General features: G+C 36.9%; 1 non-coding gene across 1 annotated transcript; it reads right to left on the reverse strand.

The window, feature by feature from the left end:
- Positions 1-3972: 3972 nt before the first annotated feature.
- On the reverse strand, positions 3973-4079 carry LOC127109849 (small nucleolar RNA R71). The gene has a single exon (XR_007797098.1). It is a non-coding gene; the product is annotated as a small nucleolar RNA R71 (small nucleolar RNA).
- Positions 4080-6377: the final 2298 nt, after the last annotated feature.

A 6377-nucleotide genomic window follows, 5' to 3' on the forward strand; every position in this document is an offset into this window, starting at 1 on the left:
CCAAACTCGATCTCTCGAGAGTATCGCACCCTTAAAAATATAAACGATCGACAATATCACTTACAAAAAAATGCCTTCCTCACAAGAAAAATTTCACTTACTAGCACTAAGGCAATATAAAGTGAAAATAATATTTTCTAGAAAGATAGAGAAGGAGATTAGAGTGATAAATTCCAAAGAAATAGTAAAATTATGGAAAATGGCGTGATGTGAAGTGAGAGTGTGTCTCCTTTATATAGAAGTTGAAAAATATAAAACAGAAATAATCCATAGGCCGAATTAATTATCCAATCGATTAGCATAACGTTATAATCGATTAGCAGGTTCGAAAAGGAAATATTAGATATATAATCGTTGTAGGTCATTAACGTGTTGTCCCAATCGCTTGGTTAATCGATTAACCACTTTCTAATCGATTAGCATAACATTCTAATCCATTGGATAATAGAAAAAGTTGTGTCAATTGATTGGCTTAAGTATCCAATTGATTGGTTAATTCAAAAAGACTTTGAAAAAAGATTAGACAACTTCTTAATCACTTGACTTGGCATAGAAAATCATTTTGAGATTAAAAACATTTTGAAAAGGATTTTTAAGTGTGTGTTTGAGTTGCCTTAGTACTTTAAAGTTACTTCCTTACTTTCATAAAACTCGGGTCACTCAAACAGATAAACCAACACGACATGGCAAGCTTTCACACTTCCTCTCTTTTATTACTCTGAGGCTCTTAAAACATATGTCAGATGCATCGATATATAAATACTTTAATCATAAGCCTCTTTCTATTGATGAGGCATGAGATGTTTGTATGATTAGGTCACCATCATCGGAGAGTTGAAAGTTGTTGCCAACGGATTCATCCCAACTGTTGACCTTGTCGTCATCAAAACTTCAAAGAAGATCTTTTACGGGATTGTCAACTTTATACCTATAAGAACATAGATTCATATTCTCCCCCTTTTTTATGATGACAATGCATCTCTCAGGGAGGTGGTAAAAGAAATTACATATATATTTTTTGAGTGATTAAGCTCCCTCTTAGTTATGTAAAGTGTATCATCTACTCCCCTTGAGAGTATACTTATTTCCCTTTGTCATAATAAAAAAGGTAAAAAATAATCAAAGCACATAGATCACATGTAAAAGGAATATGTTACCTTATACAGATGAAACAAAGCGGTATATAGTGAGGAGTGAAAAATAGGATCTAATATTTTATTTCTTCCTCTAGAAGGTAGCATTCAGCTTCAAAATCAAATGGTAGGTATGTTTTGGAGAACTTTTTCCCCTTATTCTTTCTCGAACAGAACTCAAACAGTATTTGAAGCTTTCAAAATTGAAAGGGAATTATGTTGTCTACTTCTTTCTTTCTCGGATTCTTTCTAATGGATAATCATTTTGTCTTAGAAAATATTTTGGACAACTTATTTTTATCCACCGGGGGTCTTAGATTAATATTGGACTTCAGGCATGCTATATTTGGAACCCCTTTGCTCCAAAAGAACTTGAAACTCAACCATAGGTTAATAAAAAAAAGTTTAATTGACTAAGTAGTTAATAAATCACTTACTAGAGAATCAATAAGAGTTTTTTTTTTAATCTCTATTAAGTGTACTACCTCAAAATCTCAAGGTAACTTGATAAACTTCCCCTTTCGATGAAACGACAAGCCACCATTGATTTTTATTCTCTATGAATTATTTGATATGATAGTTGGTTCAACCATATGACCCATAAATCTATTACAAATTTATCATCTTAACCTTTTAATAAGTTTCATAATCACAGTCATTGAATGATACCATCAATGTCAACACCTTGATCATATATGTAATAACGCGAAAACGTATCGTATTTTTGGCTCCATATGTATTGCTTTTTACTCGATTAACACTTATTATTACGCAGTATTTTATGTTTATTGCATGTATTTATCGATTAAAAGGTTTACCACAAGTAAAATGGAAAACAGCAAAAAGGAAATAAAAAGGAAAAAAAAGAGAAGAAAATGAGGTTCTCAAAGGGATAATGGGCCACCAAAGCAAATGGGATTGTGGCGCCCATTATCCAAGGAGTGTGGCGCCCGCCACATTGGCCCATGAGGAAGGTGGCGCCCGCCACCAGCCCTTGAGAAGTGGCTTTCCGTTGCTACAAAGGTGGCGCTCGCCATTCATTAAGAAGCTAGGATTGTGGCAACTGCCACAACCTGGTCTTCCATCATTATCTCCACTTTTTTAGCCACGATGCCATTACCTTGTTACAATTTAGGGATTATGGAAAAAGATATAAAAAATGGACCTCTCGGACTTGCAAAACTCTATTTTCTTCCAGTTTTCAAGTTCACGCTTAATTTATTCAGCACTATTTTTCTTTTAGTTTTCTAGGCAGTTTCTTTACCTTGTAAAAGTGATAGTTTTTCCACATCGGGGACTATTACGGTTTATTATTTTTATGCATTTGGGATTCAATTGTAAGGGTTAATCATTGCCAAAGCTTGCCGGAATTATTTTAATCGAAGATTCAAGATTCAGTTCCAGTTCTTAAATTGCAATCCAGGTTTTATTTTGATTACTGTTTTATTTATTTATGCCTTATTGCATGTTTAATTTCCCAAATACCATATTTGTTACCGGATCCATGTCCGGCTAAACCCTTAGGTATCGGTATGTAAAGATCGTCGAAACGACGTGGTTCAATAAATAATTGGTGTTAGTTTTTATAAAACTTATTTTTCCGGTTTTAGTCTCTTACTTTAATCAAACTGTTTTTCGTACGAGAGTACAAAACAAACTAAGGTTACGGTCAATAAAAACGAGAGTTTGAGATTTTAACCAGATAGCTGAAACTAGGCATTAATCCTAAACACGCTTTAGGATTAATCAGATTTTATTTATATTCAAAAATTACTTTTAAATTCAAAATAAGACCGCGAGAGTCAAGCATTCTGGTTTAGGAGTAAGGTCAGAGTCAATAAAAACGAGAGTGTGAGACTAAGTCCTTTCTATAAATAAATTCTACTGAAGAATATTTTTACCAAAAAGATTACACCAATTATCTATCGAATCCTCGAAGTTTGAGGTATTACATACCGATATCCCCTATATCTCATATCTCTATTTTATTTACTTTATAGTTATTTCTTTTCATCCCTCCAATCTTAGAACAATCATCAACCTTAGATTTGCATAGCAATATTAGACCACGATACGTTCGATTATTAGTCCTTATGGGTTCGATAATCTTTAAAATTACACGATAGGATTGTGCACTTGCAGTCACGATTCACATAGACTTACTAAGTCACGATCAAGTTTTTGGCGTCGTTGTCGGGGACTAATTCAGTCGATATCGTAACTCTAGCGTTACCCAATATAGACTAAGGCAAACAATTCTTTTTCCCTTTCTACATCTGTCGAGTGTATGCCAAGTACTCGCTCTCAAGGCGAGAAATTAAAGCTACAATTCGACGAACCCAAGTGTTATCTTAGATTAGAACGCCGGATACGAGACTTGATACGGGAACATCGTATCAAGCTAAATCTTCTTGACCTTAACATTCCTACTTCTGAATCAGTTGTTCAACCAGAGATTGTCGAACCAGTGCAGAACCATCCTCTTAAGTATTATGCAATCCCTTCACAGGATAAACCTCATAAAAGCATCGCTACCCCTGCGATCGAAGCCAACAATCTTGAGCTAAAAACCTCATTGTTATCAACCGTACAGCAAAACCAGTTTTCAGGTAGTCCCACGGAGGACCCGAACCTACACTTGTCAGTATTTTTGCAATACGCAAACACGGTGAAAGCGAATGGTGTCAGCTCAGAAGCTATAAGACTCCGTCTTTTCCCATTTTCATTAAGAGATAGAGTTAAAGCTTGGATCCAGTCTCTACCATCCAACTCTGTCACTACATGGAACGAGTTGAAGAAAGTCTTCTTAGCCCGATATTTCCCACCTAGTAAGACGGTTATGCTAAGAGCCCAAATAAACGGGTTTAAACAAAAGGATAATGAATCACTTTTTGAAGCTTGGAAGAGATACAAAGACATGATGAGGCTATGCCCACATCATGGTCTAGAAGAATGGATAATCATTCACACCTTTTATAACGGTCTCTTGTACAATACAAAATTGATAATAGACGCCATCGCAGGTGGCGCACTGATGGATAAACCATACAACGAGGCCTATCAGCTCATCGAAAGTATGGCCCAGAATCATTACTAATGGGGAAGCGAAAGAACCTCTATAGAGAAAACTCAACCGAAGGGCGGCATGTATGAATTAAGTAGTCTTGACCATGTCAACGCCAAGGTAGATTCCCTGACCTAGAAGATAGACAGCTTGACCATAACACCAGCAGCCATCGTGGCTGCCGTAGCACCAAACTGCGTGATATGCGGAGTTCAAGGGCATACTGCCCCAGAATGTCAACCCTTGACAGGAACCTCCACTGACCAGGTGAACTATGCTCAAGGAAACCCCTATTCAAATACCTATAACCCAGGTTGGTAGAACCATCCTAACTTCTCATACAAAAATAATAATGCATTGTATGCACCTAACCAAGCACCTGTTGTACCACCAGGATATCAAAAAGCTGCCACAAATACTCAAAATTCTCTTAGGAAATCAAACTTAGAAATAATGATGGAGAAATTTATAGCTACCCAAGCCCAAACAAATAAAGATTTCTTAAATCAAAACATACACACTAGTGAGCAAATCAAGCAGTTAGCAAATAAGGTAGACGCATTAGCCACCCATAACAAAATGTTGGAAACACAAATCTCACAAGTGGCTCAACAACAAGCACCTACCGCTGCTCCTGAAGGCACATTTCCTAGACAACCGCAACCAAACACGAAAGGTCATGCAAATGCTACCATACTACGAAGTGGGACAAAACTAGACGGACCGACCGACCCTAGAACATAAAACCCATCCATGCATAAGGACCCAGTTAAGGTAACTGAGAAGGAAGATGAACAAGAAGAAGATAAAAACGAAGAGGCCGTAGAGAAAGAAGAACCTTATGTGCCTCTGCCACCGTATAAACCCCTTATCCCTTATCCTTAAAGACTTGTTAAATCTAAAAGTGTAGGGCAATTTAAAAAATTCGTAGAGCTTCTAAAACAATTGAATATCACAATACCCTTTACAGAAGTCGTAACTCAAATGCCCTCATATGTTAAGTTTCTCAAAGAAATTTTATCTAACAAGAAGAAGATAGAGGATAACGAAACTGTTACACTTACTGCTGAGTGTAGCGCCATAATACAAAACAATATGCCCCCTAAGCTGAAAGACTCAGGTAGTTTCTCCATACCCTGTGTAATCGGAAAGTTTGTCATCGACAAAGCACTATGCGACTTAGGAGCCAGTATTAGTTTAATGCCCTTGTCCATATGCGAAAGGCTAAAAATGGGAGAACTAAGACCTACGAGGATGTCTGTACAACTTGCAGACTATTCTGTTAAATTTCCCGTAGGTATGCTAGAAAGCATTCTGGTACGCATAGGACAATTCTATATTCCTACTGATTTTATAATCATGGATATAAAAGAGGATTCCAACATCCCTATCATATTAGGAAGACCATTCCTAGCTACAGCCGAAGCTATTATAGATGTTAACAAAGGCAAGCTAACCTTCGAAGTTGGTGAGGAAAAGGTCGAGTTCATTTTGACGCAATTCCTAAAGGCACCAGCTATAGACGACACATGTTGTCTACTAGATGTCATCAACGAATGCATAAGAGAGATGGAGAATGAACAAACATCATACTCCGAAATACTGAAAATTCCAAGGCCTCCTACTTTTGAAGATGAAAATTTAAGTAAGGAGTACCAAGATGACAGCCTAAGCGAACGCCTAACACTAACGCCCGATCATATGCCTTGCCCAAAGAAACCAGCCCTAGAACTTAAGACGTTACCCAAAAATCTAAGGTATGAATTCCTAGACACTGAACTCGAGCGACCCGTAATAGTAAATGAAGACTTAGGGCAGATAGAGACCAAAAAGCTTCTACACGTTTTAAGAAAATATCCAACAGCTTTAGGCTATAATATCTCAGATCTAAAAGGAATAAGCCCTTCCATATGTATGCATTGCATAATGCTAGAGGAAGACAGTAAGACCTCTAGAGAACACCAAAGAAGGATAAATCCCATTCTTAGTGATGTAGTAAAGAAAGAAGTGCAAAAGCTGCTAGAAGCACGTATTATCTACCCGATATCTGATATCCAAAGGTCAGCCCAGTACATGTCGTACCAAAGAAGGTAGGCGTCACAGTTGTGAATAATGAAAAAGGAGAATCTATAGCATAAAGAGTGGTTACTGGAAGTAGAATGTGTATTGACTATAGAAAA

This window comes from Lathyrus oleraceus, chromosome 7, assembly GCF_024323335.1.
Source record: "Lathyrus oleraceus cultivar Zhongwan6 chromosome 7, CAAS_Psat_ZW6_1.0, whole genome shotgun sequence".
Classification (NCBI taxonomy): domain Eukaryota; kingdom Viridiplantae; phylum Streptophyta; class Magnoliopsida; order Fabales; family Fabaceae; genus Lathyrus; species Lathyrus oleraceus.